This window comes from Ovis aries, chromosome 3, assembly GCF_016772045.2.
Source record: "Ovis aries strain OAR_USU_Benz2616 breed Rambouillet chromosome 3, ARS-UI_Ramb_v3.0, whole genome shotgun sequence".
In the NCBI taxonomy this organism is placed as follows: domain Eukaryota; kingdom Metazoa; phylum Chordata; class Mammalia; order Artiodactyla; family Bovidae; genus Ovis; species Ovis aries.
In genome coordinates, this window is record NC_056056.1 from 49466715 (window position 1) to 49479490 (window position 12776).

The 12776-nt window shown below is 40.2% G+C and overlaps 1 pseudogene; it reads left to right on the forward strand.

Annotated features, from left to right (window-relative positions):
- The first annotated feature begins 1172 nt into the window (after positions 1-1172).
- Positions 1173-2074, forward strand: LOC114113592 (etoposide-induced protein 2.4 homolog; annotated as a pseudogene).
- Positions 2075-12776: the final 10702 nt, after the last annotated feature.

Genomic DNA, 12776 nt, shown 5'->3' on the forward strand with positions numbered 1-12776 from the left:
GAGCCTATCCCTTCTCCAGTGGATCCTCCCTACCCAGGAATCAAACTGGGATCTCTTTCATTACAGACTGTCAATCAAAACTCTCAGTCCATGCCCACCTGAATGAACATCTAAAAGCCCTGTCTTGAAAAACCTGCATACCTCATCATTCAGGCGCCAGAGCCTCTCTTGGCTTGGTCCACCTCTGCTGAGGTGTTCTTTATGTTCTTCCTTCAATAAACCAGGGTCCAGTGCCTCTCTTGGCTTGGCCCATCTCTCCCTTGAGCTGTTTTTCCAGTTGTTTCATCAATAATCTTGTTTTTGCCATGGGTAAGACCTCAGATTCCTCTTTGTATCCTTACCAAGAACAGAGGCCCACAGCGGAGGGTCCTTTTCCATGCTCCTTCTATCCACTAACAAGTAACTGCATATATCATAATGGATTTGTCTATTTTTCTTTGCATTCTTTCAGTTTTGCAATTTTGAGAATTTTTCTTAGTTGCTTTCACTTTTAATGTTGTTATATATTCATTGGAAATTTATTTCTTTATCCTTGAATAACGATCTTCTGGACCTAGTACTTTTTGTATTAAAATCTGTTTCTTTCCATACTAATATAAATATACAAGCTTTTTAAAAAAGTAGATTGGATTTTTCCATCATTTCAGTTTAACTCATGTATATCTTTATAATTAAAGTGGATTTCTTATAAATAGCATATAGGTGGATTTTTTTCCACTTTGAAAATCTTTACCTTTTATTGGGGTGTTTAGACAGATAACGTTAATGGAGTCATTGAGGCTCTTGATTAAAATTTATCTAACTGCTAGTTGTTTTTTTTTTTTTTTGTTAGTCGCATCAGATTTTGTCTTTTGTGTTCTTTTGGATTGATTATTTTTAATTTCTTTTTTCTCCACAGTTGTCTTAATTGTTTTCTCTTTTAAAACTTGTAGGGGCCCCATGTGGTCCGGGCATGCCGAGCGGACATGACACCGGCCTGAGCGGGAACCAGAGTACCAGTACAGAATAGTGCTGAGTAGCCTAGTGGACCTTTGGTGGCCAAGGGCAGGGCTGGAAAAGGGTCTGGCCCAGTGGAACCATGGCAGCAAAGCTGCCAGGTCCTTCATGATGAAAGATTTGGAGACACTTCTATCTCCATTGTATAGTTGATAGTTTGGGTGGTGAAGAGATAGATGGCTGACAGTATCAAAAATTTCTTCAGGGCCTTCCCAGGGGAATCAAAGACTCCATCTGGGGACTTTCTATTAATACCATCTCAAAGCTAGATGCTTGAATTCAGCAAGAGAGAGAGGAACAGTGGAAAAAGAACAAGCAGGATCCTGGTTCAGAGGAGAGTCCAGAGTATAGTAAGGAAGCAGGAGTGTGAACCATGTATTGTCAGTAGAATTTTTCAGTGCTGTACTTAGAATAGTGGCGTTGTTTTGGTTCAGTCTCTTCTTGTTTTATCGAGTGTTTGTTCCTGTGCTTCAGTCAGTAATGGCCCAAATTACTGGTGACCCATCATGACATGGGAACGTTTGTTTGCAGTTGGAATGCTTCCTCACATCAAATTTCAGTGTTCTTTGGATGCTTCTCCTGTTTGTGTTTAGCAAAGCTGTGAACCCTATTTTGTTTCAGGATGTAGCTGAGCTGGCATTTGAGGTATCAGAGAGGAAGCCTCACTCACTCCCTAGCATCAGCTGAATAATAGTTGATATGCTCTTCAACCTTGTGCTGCGGGCTCTCTTCCTCCTCCAGAGGATGTTTGTGAGTCTTTTCCCATCTATCTTGCTGGTCAGTTGGTTGGCCTCCTGTATATATCTCTTCTCTACTCACTACACTGCTTCAAATATCATTGGTTCAATAAAGGAACTGAAATACATCAGAGGTTGTCAAACATAAAAGAAATTGGCTTTACTACTTTGGATTCAGTTTGCCCTTGGTTTTCTCACAGTGATGAAGTCCTCCTACACAGTCAATGGATGTCTCTTATCTGTCCTCTTTCCTTTATTCATTTTCAGCACCAATGAAGCAAAGATCTCTGCAAAAGCATATCTTTTCCAATTACACCACTTCTCCTTGGTGGTTGTCTTAAGTAACAGAGTCCTCCATAAGATGGTCTACCTTCAGTCTGTCCTCAGTAGCTCCACTTCTGCAGGGAAGTTCCCCTCACCTCACCCATCTCCTGCAAACTCAATTTGCTGCTCGTCCCTGGAGTCATCTGCCATCCAGTGGAGATGGGTGGGACAGGAAGGACTCCCTGGCAGTTCTTTACCTTGTTCACCTCCCCAACCAGGGAAGGCAGGACCCCCTGTGCCAAGGGCCCTGTGCACATTCCCGTCCCTCTGAGGAATGGGGATTTTTTTCTCTGGCGCAGGTAAGGCAGAATCTCCCTGCATGGATTTTAAACACCAGTGAAAAGTGAAAGTACCACAAGTTTTTCTGCAGCTCTTTTCTAGCACTGGCCAGACCCACATCTGGACTGATTTCAGGACTTTTCCTCTCTGTGCCATTTAATCTCTCACTTGTCTTTCCTGTCTTCAACCACACTTGGACGAATGGATTTTTGTAATTCTAGCCATTGTATTCTGTGGACCTGTTATTTTTGTCTTCTGTGAAGCACATATATTGGATGTGGGAGGTAAAAGAAACTCTGCTGCTTCATATCACTCCCTTTATAGCCATCACTGTCTTGTTTTCCATAACTTGGGTTAGATTTTGATTTCTTGCTCCACTGCAAAAAAAGAAAAATAAAAAGAGAGACTGAGGAGACTGCACAGAATTAAAGATCTCACAGTCAGATTTGCTGGGTTTTGAGGAATGATTTTCCTTCTTTGCCTTGAAAGAGAAAAAACTTTCCCCCCACCCCTAGTTGTACATTTAAAGATCCTCCAACTGTAAACGTGAAGAGTGAAAGTGTTAGTCTCTCAGTTGTGTCTGACTGTTTGCAACCCCATGGACTGTGGCCCACCAGGATCCTCTATCCATGGAATTTTCCAGCCTAGAATGCTGGAGTGAGTAGTCGTTCCTTTCTTCAGGGATCTTCTTGACCCAGGGATTGAACCTAGGTCTCCTGCATTGTAAGTGGATTCTTTGCTGCAAATAGAAGCAAATGTAATTTTAATTACATTTCCAAAATCTTTGTTGCCTTATATTGTTGTTGTTCAGTCACTAAATTGTATCCAACTCTTTGCAACCCCATGGACTGCAGCACATCAGGCTTTCCTTTCCTTTACTATCCCCCTAAGTTCGCTCAGACTCATGTTCGTAGTGATGCTTTCTAAGGCCCACTTGACTTCACATTCCTGGATGTCTGGCTCTAGATGAGTGATCACACCATCGTGATTATCCAGGTCGTGAAGATCTTTTTTGTACAGTTCTTCTGTGTAGTCTTGCCACCTCTTCTTAATATCTTCTGCTTCTGTTAGGTCCATACCATTTCTGTCCTTTATCAAGCCCATCTTTGCATGAAATGTTCCCTTGGTATCTCTAATTTTCTTGAAGAGATCTCTAGTCTTCCCCATTCTGTTTTCCTCTATTTCTTTTGCATTGATCGCTGAAGAAGGCTTTCTTATCTCTTCTTTCTATTCTTTGGAACTCTGCATTCAGATGCTTATATCTTTCCTTTTCTCCTTGGCTTTTTGCTTCTCTTCTTTTCACAGCTATTTGTAAGTCATCCCCAGACAGCCATTTTGCTTTTTTGCATTTCTTTTCCATGGGAATGGTCTTGATCCCTGTCGCCTGTACAATGTCACAAACCTCATTCCATAGTTCATCAAGCACTCTATCTATCATATCTAGGCCCTTAAATCTATTTCTCACTTCCACTGTATAATCATAAGGGACTTGATTTAGGTCATACCTGAATGGTCTAGCCATTTTCCCTGCTTTCTTCAATTTCAGTCTGAATTTGGTAATAAGGAGTTCATGATCTGAGCCACAGTCAGCTCCTGGTCTTGTTTTTGTTGACTGTATCAAGCTTCTCCATCTTTGGCTGCAAAGAATATAATCAATCTCATTTAGGTGTTGACCGTCTGGTGATGTCCATGTGTAGAGTCTTGTCCTGTGTTGTTGGAAGAGGGTTTTTGCTATGACCAGTGCATTTTTTTGCCAAAATTCTATTAGTCTTTGCCCTGCTTCATTCCGCATTCCAAGGCCAAATTTGCCTGTTACTCCAGGTGTTTCTTGACTTCCTACTTTTGCATTCCAGTTCCCTATAATGAAAAGGACATCTTTGGGTGTTAGTTCTAAGAGTCCTTGTAGGTCTTCATAGAACCATTCAACTTCAGCTTCTTCAGCATTACTGGTTGGGGCATAGACTTGGATTACTGTGATATTGAATGGTTTGCCTTGGAAACGAAAAGAGGTCATTCTGTCGTTTTTGAGATTGTATCCAAGTACTGCATTTCGGACTCTTTTGCTGACCATGATCGCTATCCATTTCTTCTGAGGGATTCCTGCCTGCAGTAGTAGATATAATGGTCATCTGAGTTAAATTCACCCATTCCAGTCCATTTTAGTTCACTGATTCCTAGAATGTTGATGTTCACTCTTGCCATCTCCTGTTTGGCCACTTCCAGTTTGCCTTGATTCACGGACCTGACATTCCAGGTTCCAATGCAATATTGCTCTTTACAGCATCGGACCTTGCTTCTATCACCAGTCACATCCACAGCTGGGTATTGTTTTTGCTTTGGCTCCATCCCTTCATTTTTTTGGAGTTATTTCTTCACTGACCTCCAGTAGCATATTGGGCACCTACTGACCTGGGAAGTTCCTCTTTCAGTATCCTATCATTTTGCCTTTTCATACTGTTCATGGGTTCTCAAGGCATGAATATTAAACTTGTTTGCCATTCCCTTCTCCAGTGGACCACATTCTGTCAGACCTCTCCACCATGACCCGCCCATCTTGGGTTGCCTGGCGGGCATGGCTTAGTTTCATTGAGTTAGACAAGGCTGTGGTCCTAGTGTTATTAGACTGACTAGTTTTCTGTGAGTATGGTTTCAGTGTGTCTGCCCTCTGATGCCCTCTTGCAGCACCTACCATCTCATTTGGGTTTCTCTTACCTTGGGCGTGGGGTATCTCTTCATGGTTGCTCCAGCAGAGCACAGCCGCTGCTCCTTACCTTGGATGAGGGGTATCTCCTCCCGCCACCCTTCCTGACCTTCACCATGGGATGGCTCCGCTAGGCCCTCCTGTGCAGCACAGCCACCACTCCTTGGGTGTGGGGTTGCTCCTCCCGGCTGCTGTCTCTGGCCTCAGGCTCCGCCCCTGGCCTCGGACGCCGGGTAGCTCTTGGCCAGGCTTAGTGCGCCTGCCACAGCAGCCTGCTATAAAGACCCTATCTCTAGATAAGATGACATTCTGAGATACCTGGGATTAAGATCAAAACTTTTTTTTTTTTTGAGAGGAAGATATGATTCAACCCATAAATATATCTCTTCATGGTATTTTGGGAGAATTTTCTACTTATGTGAAAATAAATAAAATGAAGAATGCCAGGTCTTAAAATGCAAAACTGGTACCATAACATAAAATTCAATGTATAAAACATGCATTAATATTAATGTTCACAGTTTGTTCTCTCTCTCTCTCTCTTTTTTTTTTTTCTTTTGGTTTCATAGTGCAAAGAATCATCAGCTGGTATTGGTGAAACAGAAGAATAAAACAAAACCAAGACATAAGAAATTTCAAGTTGTTTAGCAACATCAAGTTGATTTTAAATAATTGTAGCATACAAAGGAAAACAAAATTTTTGCTGTCATGTTAAATATTTACATTACAATATCTATGATAAAACCAGTTTTAATACATACATACAAGCATTCAAATATATTTGACTCTCAAGTGTTAAAATTTGAAGAAAATGTCAAGCTTTTTATTGTTCTGAATAGACAGTTTCTTTATATAACAAACACTCTAGTTTCTTAAATAGACTGTTTAAGTACTGATAGACCAAACTTTAGTAGATTCACAACAATATTCTTGCTTCTCAGGAAATAATATTCTTTACCTGATAAGATTTGACCCTTTCTCAGATAAGGAAAACTTTCCATTCATATGGTTTCAGTTGAAAACTTCTAAAGAATTTAGTCTAATGTATTTCTAGTCTGAGTCCTATACCTGGAGTGTTTTTCACCTCCCAGGCTCATATTGCTACAAATGTCCTGTTGTTACTTTACCCTGTGGGAAGATGTTCTTCTCAAAGTATTAATAACTAACCTTCTTATCTAACACAGTAAAAGGAAAATCACAAAAAGAAACACGTAGAATTTATTTCTCATCATTTTATCCCCAGAAATATATATATAATATTTTTGTCCATTCTGACTAGGTGGTATCACTCAGAGACAACTTTGAGTTGAAGTTGAGTTTACCAGCTTAATTTATTTCTTTAGCTCATTATCCCTGAATGTAGATTTTTTTACATTCAAGGAGTATGAAAAAATGGTTGAAAAAGAGAAAGAAAGCAGGAAGAAAGGAAGAGGGAAGGAGGAAAAGTATGAATCCCAACCTTCCTAGCAAAAATAATCAGGGCATGGAACCAGCTTATCTGCCTGTTCTTCTCTGAGACTGCCATTTCAGCCTCCCCTTTCTTTTCTTTCTTTCTTTTTTTTTTTTTGAGTAGAATTTATATTATCAAATAAAATTGATTGAAATAAAAATCTATTTTCCCATTACCCAAAAAGTTGCAGAAATGTGCGTTTTTGTCATTGTGCATTTTTAGCAAGTGAGTCATTTATGCAATTGCTTAACTTTACTTGGGTTCCTAACCCAAATGAAGCGCGTCAGCTGTGACGGACCTCGCAGAAGCATGGCCGAGAAGAGCTACCCCCGCCCGAGGTCAGGGCAGCAGCCGGGAGGAGCTAACCCAAGCCTGAGGTCAGGGGCTGCAGCCGAGAGGAGCAACCCTACCTCCAATGAGCGGTGGCTGCGCGGGCACAGGAGGGCCGAGAGGAGCTACTCCACATTCACGGTCAGGAGGGGAGGCAGTGAGGAGATACTCCTCCTCCAAGGTAAGGAGCAGCAGCTGTGCTTTGCTGGAACAACCATGAAGAGATAACCTCACATCCAATTAAGAGAAACCCAAGTTAAGACGTAGGTGTTGCGAGAGGGCATCAGAGGGCAAACACACAGACACCATAATCACAGAAAACTAGTCAATCTAATCACATGGACCACAGCCTTGTCTAACTCAATGAAACTAAGCCATGCCTTGTGGGGCCACCCAGGATGGGTGGGTTGTGGTGGAGAGGTCTGATAGAATGTGGTCCACTGGAGAAGGGAATGGCAAGACACTTCAGTATTCTTACCTTGAGAACCCCATGAACAGTATGAAAAGGCAAAATGATAGGATACTGAAAGAGGAACTCCCCAGGTCAGTAGGTGCCCAGTATGCTACTGGAGATCAGTGGAGAAATAACTCCAAAGAGAATGAAGGGATGGAGCCAAAGCAAAAACAATACCCAGTTGTGGATGTGACGCATGATAGAAGCAAGGTCGGATACTGTAAAGAGCAATATTGCATGAGGTCCATGAATCAAGGCAAATTGGAAGTGGTCAAACAGGAGATGGCAAGAGTGAACGTTGGCATTCTAGGAATCAAAGAACTAAAATGGACTGGAATGGGTGAATTTAACTCAGATGACCATTATATCTACTACTGTGGGCAGGAATCACTTAGAAGAAATGGAGTAGCCATCATGGTCATCAATAGTCTGAAATGTAGTACTTGGATGCAATCTCACAACAGAATGACCTCTTTTCATTTCCAAGGCAAACCATTCAATATCACAGTAATCCAAGTCTATGCCCCAACAAGTAATGCTGAAGAAGCTGAAGTTGAATGGTTCTATGAAGACCAACAAGACCTTTTAGAACTAACACCCCAAAAAGATGTCATTTTCATTATAGGGGACTGGAATGCAAAAGTAGGAAGTCAAGAAACACCTGGAATAACAGGCAAAGTTGGCCCTGGAGTACGAAATGAAGCAGGGCAAAGACTAATAGAGTTTTGCCAAGAGAACGCACTGGTCATAACAAACACCCTCTTCCAACAACACAAGAGAAGACTCTACACATGGACATCACCAGATGGTCAACACCGAAATCAGATCGATTATATTCTTTGCAGCCAAAGATGGAAAAGCTCTATACAGTCAGCAAATCAAGACCAGGAGCTGACTGTGGCTCAGATCATGAACTCCTTATTACCATATTCATACTCAAATTTAAGAAAGTAGCAAAAACCGCTAGACCATTCAGGTATGACCTAAATCAAATGCCTTATGATTATACAGTGGAAGTGAGAAATAGATTTAAGGGACTAGATCTTATAGAGTACGTCTTGAGCTATGGAGGGAGGTTCATGACATTGTATAGGAGACAGGTATCAAGACCATCCCCATGGAAAAGAAATGCAAAGAAAACCAAAACGGCTATCTGGGGAGGCCTTAAAAATAGCTGGAAAAAGAAGAGAAGCGAAAAGCAAAGGAGAAAAGGAAAGATATAAGCATCTGAATGCTGAGTTCCAAAGAAGAGCAAGGAGAGATAAGAAAGCTTTCTTCAGCGATCAATGCAAAGAAATAGAGAAAAACAACAGCATGGGAAAGACTAGAGATCTCTTTGAGAAAATTAGAGGTAACAAGGGAACATTTCATGCAAAGATGGGCTCGATAAAAGACAGAAATGGTATGGACCTAACAGAAGCAGAAGATATTAAGAAGAGGTGGCAAGTATACCAGAAGTGTACAATAAAGATCTTCATGACCAAGATAATCACAATAGTGTGATCACTCACCTAGAGCCAAACATCCAGCAATGTGAAGTCAAGCAGGCCTTAGCATCACTATGAACATAACTAGTGGAGGTGATGGAATTCCAGTTGAGCTATTTCAAATCCTGAAAGATGATGTTGTGAAAGGAAAACTCAGCAGTGGCCACAGGACTGGTAAAGGTCAGTTTTCATTCCAATCCCAAAGAAAGGCAATGCCAAAGAATGCTCAAACTATTGTACAACTGCACTCATCTCACACGCTAGTAAAGTAACGCTCAAAATTCTCCAAGCCAGGCTTCAGCAATGTGAACCACGAACTTTCAGATGTTCAAGCTGATTTTAGGAAAGGGAGAGGAACCAGAGATCAAATAGCCAACATCTGCTGGATCATCGAAAAAACAAAAGAATTCTAGAAAAATATATATTACTGCTTTATTGACTATGCCAAAGTCTTTGACTGTGTGGATCACAATAAACTGTGGAAAATTCTGAAAGAGATGGGAATACCAAAAGAGATGGGAATACTGGACCACCTGACCTGACTCTTGAGAAACCTGTATGCAGGTCTAGAAGCAACAGTTAGAACTGGCCATGGAACAACAGACTGATTCCAAATAGGAAAAGGAGTACATCAAGCCTGTATATTGAAACCCTGCTTATTTAACTTATATTCAGAGTACATGATGAGAAACACTGGGCTGGAAGAAACACAAGCTGGAATCAAGATTGCTGGGAGAAATATCAATAACCTCAGATATGCAGATGACACCATCCTTATGGCAGAAATCGAAGAACTAAAGGACCTCTTGATGAAAGTGGAATAGGAGAGTGAGAAAGTTGGCTTGAAGCTCAACATTCAGAAAACTGAGATTGTGTCATCTGGTCCCATCATTTCATGGCAAATAGATGGGGAAACAGTGGAAATAGTGGCTGACTTTATTTTTTGGACTCCAAAATCACTGAAGATGGTGAGTGCAGCCATGAAATTAAAAGATGCTTACTTGGAAGGAAAGTTATGACCAACCTAGACAGCATATTAGAAAGCGGAAACATTACTTTGTTGACAAAGGTCCATCTAGTCAAGGCTATGGTTTTTCCAGAAGTCATGCATGGATATGAGAATTAGACTATAAAGAAAGCTGAGCACTGAAGAATTGATGCTTTTGAACTGTGGTGTTGGAGAAGACTCTTAAGAATCCCTTGAACTGTAAAGACATCCAAACATTCCATCCAAAAGATCAGTCCTGGGTGTTCATTGGAAGGACTGACGTTGAAGCTGAAACTCCAATACTTTGGCCACCTGATGTGAAGAAACCCTGATGTTGGGAACGATTGAAGGCAAGAGGAGAAGGGGACAACAGAGGATAAGATGGCTGGATGGCATCACGGACTCAATGGACATGAGTTTGGGTGAACTCTGGGAGTTGGTGATGGACAGGGAAGCCTGGAGTGCTGTGGTTTATGGGGTCCCAAAGAGTAGGACATGATTGAGTGACTGAACTAAACTGAATCCCAATCATGAAGGCTCCATCCTGATGACCTAGTTAACTCTCAAAGACACTGACTTCATAAAACTTTAACATTGGGAGTGAAAGTTTTATCTTTATTTATTTTGAAGAAGACATAAACATCCAGTCTATATCAGAAACAGACAGGAAGAATTGAAATTGCAGGTGGTACAAATTCAATGTGTAGAGTTAAGTCTCTGGATTTCTACCTTGATGTTCTTTCCTTTACACTATGGAGCCTCTGAAGATAGATGAGCAAAATAGTTTAAACAAAATCCCCAAATCAACTTGTGAGCCTTAACAATCCTATTTATCATGTAATCATAATTATGTTTACTAGAGAGCTGTCAAACTCCACTTGACTTTATTCAGGTGTAGGCACAACGTTTTCCTGTGAGTGAGCTGTCCACGTATACCCTTCTCTTTTAGTGATGTACTGTCAGGTAGTTTCCTTTCTGACATATTGAAAATAAATATTGGAATAAATGGGGTGCAATCACTCCAGAAAAAAAAAAGCAATATCCCTGCTCTTTTCCCCCCTATGGATAATTCCTTTCAAGGATTGGGCATAGCTTCTCCAGGATGAGTAAAAATGCATCCTACAATACAGGTTTTAAAAGGAGCTTTGCATCAGCAAGATTCCATAATTAATTAACTGAATTGGGTAATTTACTCTTCTTAACAGAATATCCTATAATCAACCCACATTTTTTCTAACCCCAGCTGTGATTTAACTAGCAATTCTGATTAATAATTACTCTAAATTCACTCAAATATTCACTGTCAGCTGTTGCCTGCCCAAATTCTTATGATTAATTCTGACTTAACTATGTTATTCTGTTTTAAATTCAATTTCACTGTTATGCTTGAAGAATTTTCTTCTGGTACAACACCCATGATTTTATTTCAGATATATTCAGCTTTACAGAACAAGTGTCTTCTAGAGTTCACTTGACTATGGGCTAAAGCATAGCCATTTATGATACTGTCTGTTGATCTGATTTATTGGCTGTGCATTGCTATTCGAAATGAAATAATGTGCATACAGATATGTCATGGATGCATGTCCACACTCTTAACAAATTATCAGTATTAATTGGATGCCTATTATGTGCTCAGCACAGCACTCAATGAGCTACAAAAAAATACTTCAAAAGACATAAAAAGGCTGAATCATCAAAATAAATACTTGAAACAACAGCAAAAGTAAATAACATATATTTAAGTGGTAGTTAAGTGATACAGTAATAGCATTATATTTTACCCCTGTGTTGAACATTAGCAGACATTATTCCTCTGTTATTACCTTATAAACACAGTAGGAATGTAGTAATCTACAAAGTCATAGTAGCATTGGAGTAAGATGTCTGCTTTTTGAAAAATAACCTTTCAACTTCTGTAATTATTATTTTTGAGAGTATATGCTAAACAATCAGTACAAACAGTTCTACAAAAGCTTTCTCTAAGAGCAGTATTCTTTATGATCTCAAGCCCCCAATTTTCCTAGGTCACACAAACATAATTTATATTAAAATTTGGATGCATTTTGGAAGCAAAAGTTCTCTAACATGAATATGGATTTTTATCATGGAAATAATGTCACAGTCACCGTGGTAGTTTAGTCACTAAGTCATGTCCAACTTTTTGCAACCCCATGAACTCTAGCCTGCCAGGCTCCTCTGTCCATGGGATTCTCCAGGCAAGAATACTGGAGTGGGTGGCCATTTCCTCCTCCAGGTATCTTCCCGACCCAGAGATTGAACACTTGGCAAGCAGATTCTTTACCACTGAGCCACTGGGGAAGCTCAAAAGAATGTCATATGGTTTCTAAGTACAGTGAATTTCATGGAAATGATGATGATGATGATGATGGATGGTGATCTTACTTTTTACTTAATTTGTTTTTTCTTTAGACATTATTCAAAACCAGGTCACTTCTGTGGGCTTTACTTGGTATGTTTTGCTTGGTTGATTGGCTGATTTGTTTTCTAAATGATTGTGATGGCTTGTAGTACTAATTTTTCAAAAATTTCCAGAAAATGTGCTTGTTACAAAATATGCTGGGGAATTAACTACATTTGGATTCCTGTTGGAGTCAATTCAAGTGTTTCCCAAGAATCCCTTTAGCTTTGGCTGCAAATACTACCAGTTAGTTTTTGGTGTTTATGTTCTTGAGCCATGGGGTGCCCACATATTAAAATAGCATTACTATGGTCATTTCTGGGAGAGTGTTTTTAGACGAAGTTAACTTTAAGAATCAGTGAATTGATTCAAACAGACAGCCCTCCATAAAATAGATGATCCTCATCCAATCAGCTGAAGGCTTGAATAGAACAAAAAGGCAGACTCTCCCCCAAGTAAGAAAGAATTCCTGCCTGATTGCCTTCGAACTGGAAAATCATTTTTTCCCCACCTTATGACTTAAAATAAAGCATTGGCTTTTCCTGGGTCTTGGGACAGAAACAGCACCAACAGCATCTGCTGTTCAGGTATTTCCAGCTTACCTGCTT